At 51.9% G+C, this 8,975-nt stretch overlaps 1 long non-coding RNA gene across 2 annotated transcripts; it reads left to right on the forward strand.

Moving 5' to 3' along the window:
• The first annotated feature begins 2,984 nt into the window (after positions 1–2,984).
• On the forward strand, positions 2,985–8,716 carry LOC146396286 (uncharacterized). 2 transcript variants are annotated; one of them, XR_014827753.1, is made up of 3 exons: positions 2,985–3,057; positions 3,807–3,929; positions 5,291–8,716. It is a non-coding gene; the product is annotated as an uncharacterized LOC146396286 (long non-coding RNA). The 2 variants fall into 2 exon arrangements; XR_014827754.1 differs by lacking the exon at positions 2,985–3,057 and adding an exon at positions 3,189–3,298.
• Positions 8,717–8,975: the final 259 nt, after the last annotated feature.

Consider the following 8,975-nt stretch of genomic DNA (forward strand, 5'->3'; position numbering starts at 1 on the left):
GTATGTGTATATATATAAAATCAATAACATCTTCCCACCAGATGGAAGATCCAGTGCTGAACCATGTGGAAGCCAGGGCAGACCTCTGCCAGCCAGAACATACTGTACACTTCCTGTCCCTTGAGCACTTCCTTCTTCTGAGCACTCCGGGAATGAGCTCCCTACTCCCTGGCTCCTCAAGCCCTGGCTTTTATCCTCCTTGCAAGGCACCTACAGTGTGTGTTGGAGTGATGCTTTCTTCAGGTGTATGACCTGTTATCCTTTTAGGCTGTGCAGATGTGGAGGGTGAGCCAGGGCCCCATGTTCAGGGCAGTTATCCACAGCTGGTGGGTGAGCCACGTGTGAGAAGATCTGCAATATGGAAATGCTTGCGTCAGGAGACTGGAGGTGGGCAAGGCTCATCTGAAAGATATTATTGGCCTGTCTCCCTTCCATGGATTTCTTTTTGTCTGGTTTACTGGCTGCCCCAGCCATCATGCAGATGACAGAGGAATGAATTAGCAGTCTAGAGACTGTGCCAGGTCTTGCCTGTACAACCAGGGAGGAGTTGCTCTTCACGTCCTCATCTGTAGAACAAGGTCATTTGTTTAGGGAAATCCTATGGTTCTAAAGTCCTTTTTGAAAAAAAAAAGAATTAATAATGTAATTCTGAGAAACTCGGATGGAATTGTGTAACAAGGTACTTGCATGCCATTTCAGAAACCCTGTTTTTGTCTGTTTTTTTTTTTTCCCCCCCTTAGGGCTGCATCCGTGGCATATGGAGGTTCCCAGGCTAGGGGTTGCATCAGAGCTGTAGCCACCAGCCTACACCTCAGCCACAGCAATGAGGGATGCAAGCCACATCTGCAGCCTACACCACAGCTCACAGCAATGCTGGAACCTTAACCCACTGAGGGAGGTCAGGAACCCAACTTGTGTCCTCAGCGATGCTAGTCAGATTCATTTCCACTGAGCCACGTTGGGAACTTCAGGAGCCCTGTTCTTTATGAAAGTATTCAGGAGATAATGCAATATGTGCTTTATATCTTCTCCACTTAAAAAGCTGACTCATTTGCATAAAAACTTTTTGGATGGTTTTTATGAATGATTTGGGTTTTCAGAGTTAAAAGAATTTTTGAGTTGTGATAGCATCACAACCCCTAAAAATTGTTTAATAGCATCAAGATTAGGTAGGCCGTTTTGTTTGGGATTTTAGTAACTGAGAAAGTATAGGTTGTTAGCAGCACTCTGGAGCATGTACTACCCGTAGCACACGCTGTTAGTCACTAAAATTATACTGGTTCTAGACACAACAGTATTCCCATTTTTCAGTTGATGAAACCAAGGTTCAGAATGGCTAGGATGTCAGATACACTCTTCAAATCCAAGTATCCAGGTCCCATAACCTACATTCTTTTTCTTTGGCTTTGCAAAGTATAACACGCTAAATGTACATTAGATTTTATCGGCCAAATGTGGAAATTATGTTTTGCAATTTTTAGCTCCAGTGTAGTTATAAGATCTAGTATATGGGAATAAAGACATTGAGGAAGTAGACTTATTTTACTAGGAACCAACACCTCATCCCTTTTGCAGAACAAAATTAGACTTTAAAAAAACCCCAAGATGTTATTAAAGGAAACTTTCAAATATAGTTTTATATAATTCTGGTAGTATTGCTTTTAAGCTGGTAGCTGCTATATATGTTAGTTGCCTTGTGCATCTACCAAGCGAAAAGCACTGTACTTAGCAAAATTGTCAGCAATTTCTTTAGATGCCCTTTGACTCTGGTGAGCAATCAAAACATTCCTATCTACTCCTCAGGGAGAGTCTGAATGTAAACACATCATTCCTTCTGTTCAGCTCCTGGGCACCCTCTCTACCTTTCTGAGTCTTCTGTCCAAGTTGGTTACCTTGTCACCAACATCCCACTCATGAAACGGTCAGCACTTCCCTGAGGACTGCTCACCATTGGTCACCTTTCACTCCTCTCCTAATCAGGACTGTCTTGTCACATCACATCACCTTTCACTCACCAAGTGTTTATGGAGCATTCAGCTCACGCCAGACACTATTCGAGGTACTGGGAACACAGCAAAGAGAAAAGGAGAGTAAAATCCCTGCTTGGGGCTTACATTCTAGTGGAGAAAAGAGAAAACAAACAAGAGATGGGGACCGAGTGTTGCTGGTGGACCTGGCAGTGTGCTCCAGAGAGGGACCAGAAGGAGGAAAGGACACCTGAGTGGATGAGACCGAAGCTGGGGACCAGTGAGGGAGGGGTGGGAACAGTGTGGTTGTGGGGGACAGAGGACAACGTGGAAGAGGCCTGGAGGGAGCAGGTGCAGGGAGGGATGGTGGCCTAGGTGGGACCTGGCCAGCAGCGGGGAGCAGAGGGTAACCACTGCAGGTAGAGCTGGGGATGGGCCAAGGGAGCTGGACACGGTAGCTTCCAGCAGTAGGCATAGAGACCAGGTGGAAGTTGTGTTCCTGACACTTTCCAGCTGGGCCGCATCAAGGGGCCACCTGCCCTCGTGGCTCCGGCCCAGCGAAGGAAAGGAAAGCATTCTCCATTACCCGAAGACGGGGCTGTGAGCTCCAAGCACGCACTCTGCAGTCAGGCGGGCCTGGGAGCTTCACAGTGTCTCCTCAGTTCATGGGCAGCTGCCGGGTGGCGGTGGGGGGGGGGGTGGTGTTGGCGAGGTGACAAGGCAGGCGCGCTGGGGCTCGGCGGTGGGGCGCAGAGCCACTGCAGGCGGCGTGGGGTGGCGGCGGTGGGGGGGCAGACTCGGCAGGAAGACGGGGCCTTAGCAGGCCCTGTAGGGTGCGAGGGGGACCCCCCCTCAGTACGCCTTGCGGGGAGGCAGGGCCTCTTCAGTCCAGGTGCCAGGGGGGCGGGGCCTCGGCAGGCTGTGTGACTGGGGGGCGCGGCTTCTTCAGGTCGACCTGGGGGAGGCGGGGCTTCAGCAGGCCGCGTGCTGAGGAGGCGGGGCCTCTGCAGGCTGTGTGACTGAGGGGCGCGGCTTCTGCGGGACTCGCGGGGACGGGGCGGGGGGGGGCCCTCTGCAGGCCACGTGCCAGGTGGGCAAGGATTCTGCAGGCTGCGGGCGGGGAGGCGGGGTTTCGGCAGGCCCTGCGCCGGGGGGGCGGGGCCTCCGCTGGCTATGTGACTGGGGGGCGCGGCTCTGGGGGCCGCGGGGGGAGGCGGAGCTAGCCACGCCTTGTGCTGGGGGGACGGTGCCTGGGCCAGCCATGCGCAGGGAGGCAGGGTCTCGGCGGGCCGTGTGCCAGGGGGGCGGGTCCTCAGCAGGCCAAGTGCCAGGTGGGCGCGGCTCCTGCAAGCCCCGCGCGGGGAGGCAGGGCCTCGGCAAGCCATGTGCCAGGGAGGCAGGGCCTTGGCAGGCCGCGTGCCAGGGAGGAGAAGCCTAGGCAGGCCCTGTGCCGGGGGCGGGGCGGAGCCTCGGCAGGCCGCGCGCGGGGAGGTGGTGCTTCGACAGGCCGCGCGCGGGGGGAGCGGGGCCTCGGTAGGCTATATGACTGGGGGTCGCGGCTTCTGCAGGCCGAGCCAGGGAGGCAGGGCCTCGGCAGGCCTTTTCCTGGGGGGGCGGGGCCTCGCAGGCCGCGCGCCGACAGGGGGTCCTCCGCCGGCCTTGTGCCTGGGAGGCGGGGCCTCGGCCGGCCGTGTGCCAGGTTGGCTCGTATGTGCCCGGGGGGCGGGGCCTCGGCAGGCCGCGGGAGGCGGGGACACACGGCTCACACCCAATCCCAGGCACAGCCTAGTTAACAGTCCGCAGCCATCTTGAATCGCGGTGTTGCTCTTATTTCCTCAGGAACCGTTTTTTAACGGCTGGCGCAGCTGCTTCCCTAACTGGGGTCTGCAGTGCAGGCGTGGTGTCTCTGCACTGCGCCCTGCAAGCAACTGAAACCCGGCCAAGCACAAAGGAAAAGAAAAGGTAGACTTTGCTTTATTTCCCAGACTGTACTTTTATGAGGAGGGAATTGTTAATGGGCTTTGTAGGTGACAGTTGAACTGCTGAGGAGAAGAAGGAGGCCTGGGGTGGGGCAGAGGAGTCCAGGGCGCCAGAAGAGCCAGTGGGGAGCAGGTGGTGGTGCTGAGGGAGTGAGGGGGCGGTGGGGAAGACGGAGATGAGATGTGAGGGTGGTGGTGAAGTGGGGAGGATGGTGATGAGGTGGGAGGTTGGTGATGAGATGGGGGGGTGGTGGTGAGGTGGAAGGATGCCAGTGATGAAGTGGGGAGGACAGCGATGAGGTGGGGTTACGGAGATGAGGTGGGAGGATGGTGGAGTTGAGCTGAGAGAGAGGGTGGTTAGGAGATCTGCGGTGAGGTGGGAGGATGGGGGTGAAGGAGGAGGGTGACGATGGGATGGTGACAGCTGTGATGAAGTGGGAGGTCCGTAATGAGGTGGGAATAAGGCGGGGTGGATGGTGATGAGGTGAGAGGACAGCTAGAGGAAGTGGAGAAGGGGCTGACTGCAGGGCCAGCAGTGAGAGGGCTGTCACACAGCACAGGAATCTTGACAGGCATCCAGCTTGAGAGGAAAGCCTTCAGGAAGGAGCGGTGTTGGGTGTCATTCAGATGGGCCCAGTTATGGTAGATTGAGGACGTTATCAGCACTACTAAATATCAAATAGACAACCTATCAGCATCTTGTACGAACCTGTAATGGAAACGAATCTGGAAAAGACTAGATATACACATGCAGGGGTATAATGGAATCACTTTTCTGCACACCTGACACACAACATTGGAAATCAACTCTACTTCAATAAAAAAGTTATTCAGGAGGGGACAGGAGCAGAGTAATAATTAGATTATTGTGGTGACAGTCGCCAACTTCCAGCCCCCTTTGGTGCTGGGCTCCTCCTTCGTCCTCTCACAGGTGCGAATGCCTCTGACCCTCTGCCCAGACGTGACTCTTGCTAGAATGTCCATGTTAGAGGGGCTGTGACTCTTTAAAAGGAATTTTTCCCTGGTGGGGTCCCCAGTGTCCCAGGCCTGGCTTGCCAAGAGTGGTCATGAGGGGCCAACTCTCACAAAAGCCCTGGGACTGAGAAGGCCTGCATCAGCTTCCACTTGGAGCCATGGAGGTGGCCAGTTACAAATGCCTTTTTAATGTTGCTCCCAACACTCTGTAACATATCAGGCCATTGCTTCAGGTAACTTCATCGTGAGGCCACTTTCCATTTTATTTCATATTTTCCTGAAGGGATATTGTCCTTGTCAAGCAGACAGGAGCTGACGAGGTGAGGGATCGTAACAATGTGTTATAACTTTGTAAAATTTCTCACCCAGCTCCCTCCCATCATCAACTCAAGACCTAAGATACCGGAAAAGCATCTCTTCTCTCCTCCTTTTTCTTCCTCTGGCTGGTCCTGACCAGAGGGCCCTAGTGAGAGCGGCTCCTGATAATGTCAGGATCTTCTTCGGAACCTGCAGCATAATTCATTTTCCCCGGAATGGATGTGGAGCCTCCCAGTGCTTCCAAATTGGGCTGCACCAACTCTGAGACTTCTGTGTTCCATTTTCTCAATGCTCCAATGAATTGTCAAGACAAAGCTTTGTGTCAAGATAGAGAAGCATCTTTTCCAAGGCCTGCATTTCTGGCTGGGAAACAGGAGCCCAAATCCTAAATGTGTCTATTTGGTCAGCTTACAGTCCAAACAGCGATTTTGGAAATGCGGAGTTTGCAGAGCCTGATGCCTCTCCTGCAGTTTAAATCTGCACGGTTGTCACCAGTTACAGACTATGGCAGATGGCTTGCAGTGTGTAGAGGAGGACAATGGACAAGGAGTCAAAGAGAGAAAAGAGCAGCGCATGTCCTGGTTCAGCTCCTCCAAGTTGCCATTAAAAGTGCATAATTTCACCAGACTCTAGCCTCAAACATCCATGGTCAATTAAAAGCTGTCTCCGGTCAATGGGTTGTGACACAGAGTTTCTATGTTCTAGGGACACCTTCTACCCTTTAGACAGACTGCCTTTCGCCCTGAAAAGTGGCATCCAAAGCCCCACTGTCAGCTAACAAGTGTGTAACTTGCATTGGTGGCACCTTCAGGTTTCATGGCATTTCCTGTCTCTTCACCATGTATAGGCTGTGCATTAAAACTTCCGAAATCCCCTTTTCTATTCTCAAGGGTTCCCACACCCCAGATGATGATGGAATCCGCAATTATAATAAGCAACTTCCAAACAAAATTAAGGGCCCTGCTTTCCTTACAACCATTGCTCTTTTCCCTATACTTCTTCAAACTGGCCCAAGACATTTTAAGGCTGCTGTCTTTGGCTTCTGTGCAGAAAAGAGTGCCTCCTGGTTTCTTCATCTGCTGAAGATGGACCTAGTCCCTTCTCATTTCTTAACCTAAGCTGTGAACCTTTTGCTAATGATGATTTGTAGTCTGAGCTCTCTGGGGTCCAGAGAGAGCTCTGCAGGTGCCTGTCAAATGCTCCACCTGAGAAAGACCAAGCCAAGCTAAATCAAGCACCATGGCTTGACTCAGCTTTCCAAGTTCTGCAGCAGAACAGCAACCGCCCACCCCCACCAGGAACAGAACCTCCCATCAACAGCTTCCTCGCTCCCCCTGGGTTTCTCCCAGTAATTTTTTGAAGATTGCCCGGGGCTGCCAGCCTCATCTGCCTTTTCACTTGGCTTGTTCCTCCTCTCCCAGCTATTTGCTAAAATACAGGGCTTCCTCCCCCTCTTGTTAGAACAAAACTTGTTAGGAAGTTGACCCTAGTCTTCTGAGGATTCCTCGTGTTGTCCCAAAGCCTGTCAGGTAATGTGTAAGTCTGTTAGTTTAAGTGGCAGAGCTAAAGGCTTTTCTCTAACCAACTGACTGGTTTCCCCTCTGCCTCTGAGCAAGCTTCATTCTAGAGTCAGAGATGTCCAGGCACAGCCTTCTGAGTACACTCTCCTCTTGACTTTGAAATCTTCACTGGGCTTTGCCTGCATCTATGCTGGACGATGAGCCTCGGCAACACACGAGGACTTCCATGCCTCACTGGTCAGCACCACTGTGCTGCTGGGCTGGAGCCTCCATCCTCCATTCCTATATCCATGCCTACTTTTCAGGCTCACTGGTGAAGAAATAGGATGAGGAAGCAGGAAAGGATCAGAGGCAAGGAGCATGGTCTCACTGACAGTCCATAAGCCTGAATATCTGAGTTTCAGCTCCTTTTATGCAGGTTTCACAGCTGAGAAACAGCCCACCCAATCCTCATTCTGTCTTCACACCACAAGGCTGGCATGGGCAGAGTGCCATCAGGAGAGAACACAGCTCCCACCATGGAGAACCCCTCTAAACTTGCTTGCACCAAAGTCTAGTTCCAACAGCATGTGGCCCGTGGAAAATGCAGCTGCGGTCAGTAACTGAGGTTCTCAGACAGCCTTGCCCTTGCATCCTAGCTCCTGGCACATGCTCCTTCCTGGTTCGCCTACCATGAAGCACGTGACCCCTCTGATGAAACACATATGTGATGACTGACATCCTGGGTTTCTGCCCATGGCAAGTAGGCCCCTGCAGTCACTGGACCACAGTTCTCCCCCACCGAAGGACCCTGCAGGCCATGGAGCACCATGGCTTACAGCAGGGTTTTGGCCCCCATCACCAATGTCATCCCACTAAGTATGTGCCAAGAAGACTCTTGATAAGCCTAAAACCTAATTTGATATGTGCAAGATCCATCTTCACATAAGACCTCAGACTGGTGACAGTTTGGTTTACAGAGAGAGGGTCACAGTCCCAGAGGAGAGATCTACCCAGCAAGGGTGCTCAATGAGGAAGACAGAGCTTTATCCCCTTATTCCTGCAGCATCCACCCTTGACCTTCATGGTTCACTTTGGTCTCAGGCTTTCTCCCAGTGTTGAAGTGAGGGTGTGGGTGTTGTCCTGTACCTCTCCTAGGTCTTAAGAGTACAGCCAACACTCAGCCTCCTCCTACACTCTGGCCCCTCAATCAGCCCTAGACACCTAATGTGTATATGACAGACATGCAGCTGCTGCGACAGCCCCTGATGAGTGCCAAGACCAGCCTTCCCAGTGAGTCCACTCAGGACCTGCGGCATTGCTCAGCTGGCTTGCTGCCACCAGCAGCACTGAGTCAGGTGGTGGTCCTTCCTCACCCAGCAGAGCCAGGCTCTCCTGGACTGTTAACATGGAATTTGGAGGGAATCTTGTGCCTCAAAGAGCATCACTCTTCTGGGGAGAGAAGAGGAATGCATGTGACAATATTAAAGCCAAGGCTGTGTGGTGAAAGTTTAATAGAACAAATATATGGCTGGCTGGCTGAGGAATAATAAAATCACTCTGATGATGAGGACTTTACTGCACTGGTTTCCAGACCCTTGTTTGCTAAATAAATATATTTACTTGGACTCCAAGCTACTGGGTGACCTTGGTCCAATGACTCCACTTCTTCCAGCCATTGTTTCTTCATTGTAAACTGAGAGGATGGGGCTCTGTGAGTGATTCTTGGAGTATCCTCGTACTGGGGGAGGAAGTCTCATATTGTTGGAGCATAAATACTCTCTACCAGTTACTGGGCATGTTTTCAGGGGGTGCAGAGTTGACCCTAGTCTTGTTGCTCTTGTGCTGGTGGCAGGAAGCCATTGTTGCTGCCTTCCAGGACATTGTTGTCCGATGGGGAATGTGTGATGGGGTCTTTCTAAATCCCCTGACCAACCCCTCCCCCTGGTCAAATAAATTCCAAAACTATTTAAAGAAACCTCTGAAAGACTGAGATGAAAGTATTTGTACCGTAGATGTCCCCCAGATGATTCATTTATTGGTTGATGAATTTTATAATGTGTGATTAGATTTAGTCTAAGATCATAAGTCCTTTCTTATGAAATGTACATGCAGCTAGCACCCATGTCTGCATTATTCTCTGGGACTTGAGTAAGAATCTTGTTTGAAAGTCACTGCTATCAGGAAGCAAAGTGTTTGGGGTGTGTGCAGCCTGAGCGTGGCCAAGAGTTGAGTCC

Source organism: Sus scrofa, chromosome 14, assembly GCF_054392235.1.
Source record: "Sus scrofa isolate SSC_HxYL_T2T_F1_AM1 chromosome 14, Sscrofa_HxYL_maternal_Yorkshire_Landrace_v2.0, whole genome shotgun sequence".
In the NCBI taxonomy this organism is placed as follows: Eukaryota; Metazoa; Chordata; class Mammalia; order Artiodactyla; family Suidae; genus Sus; species Sus scrofa.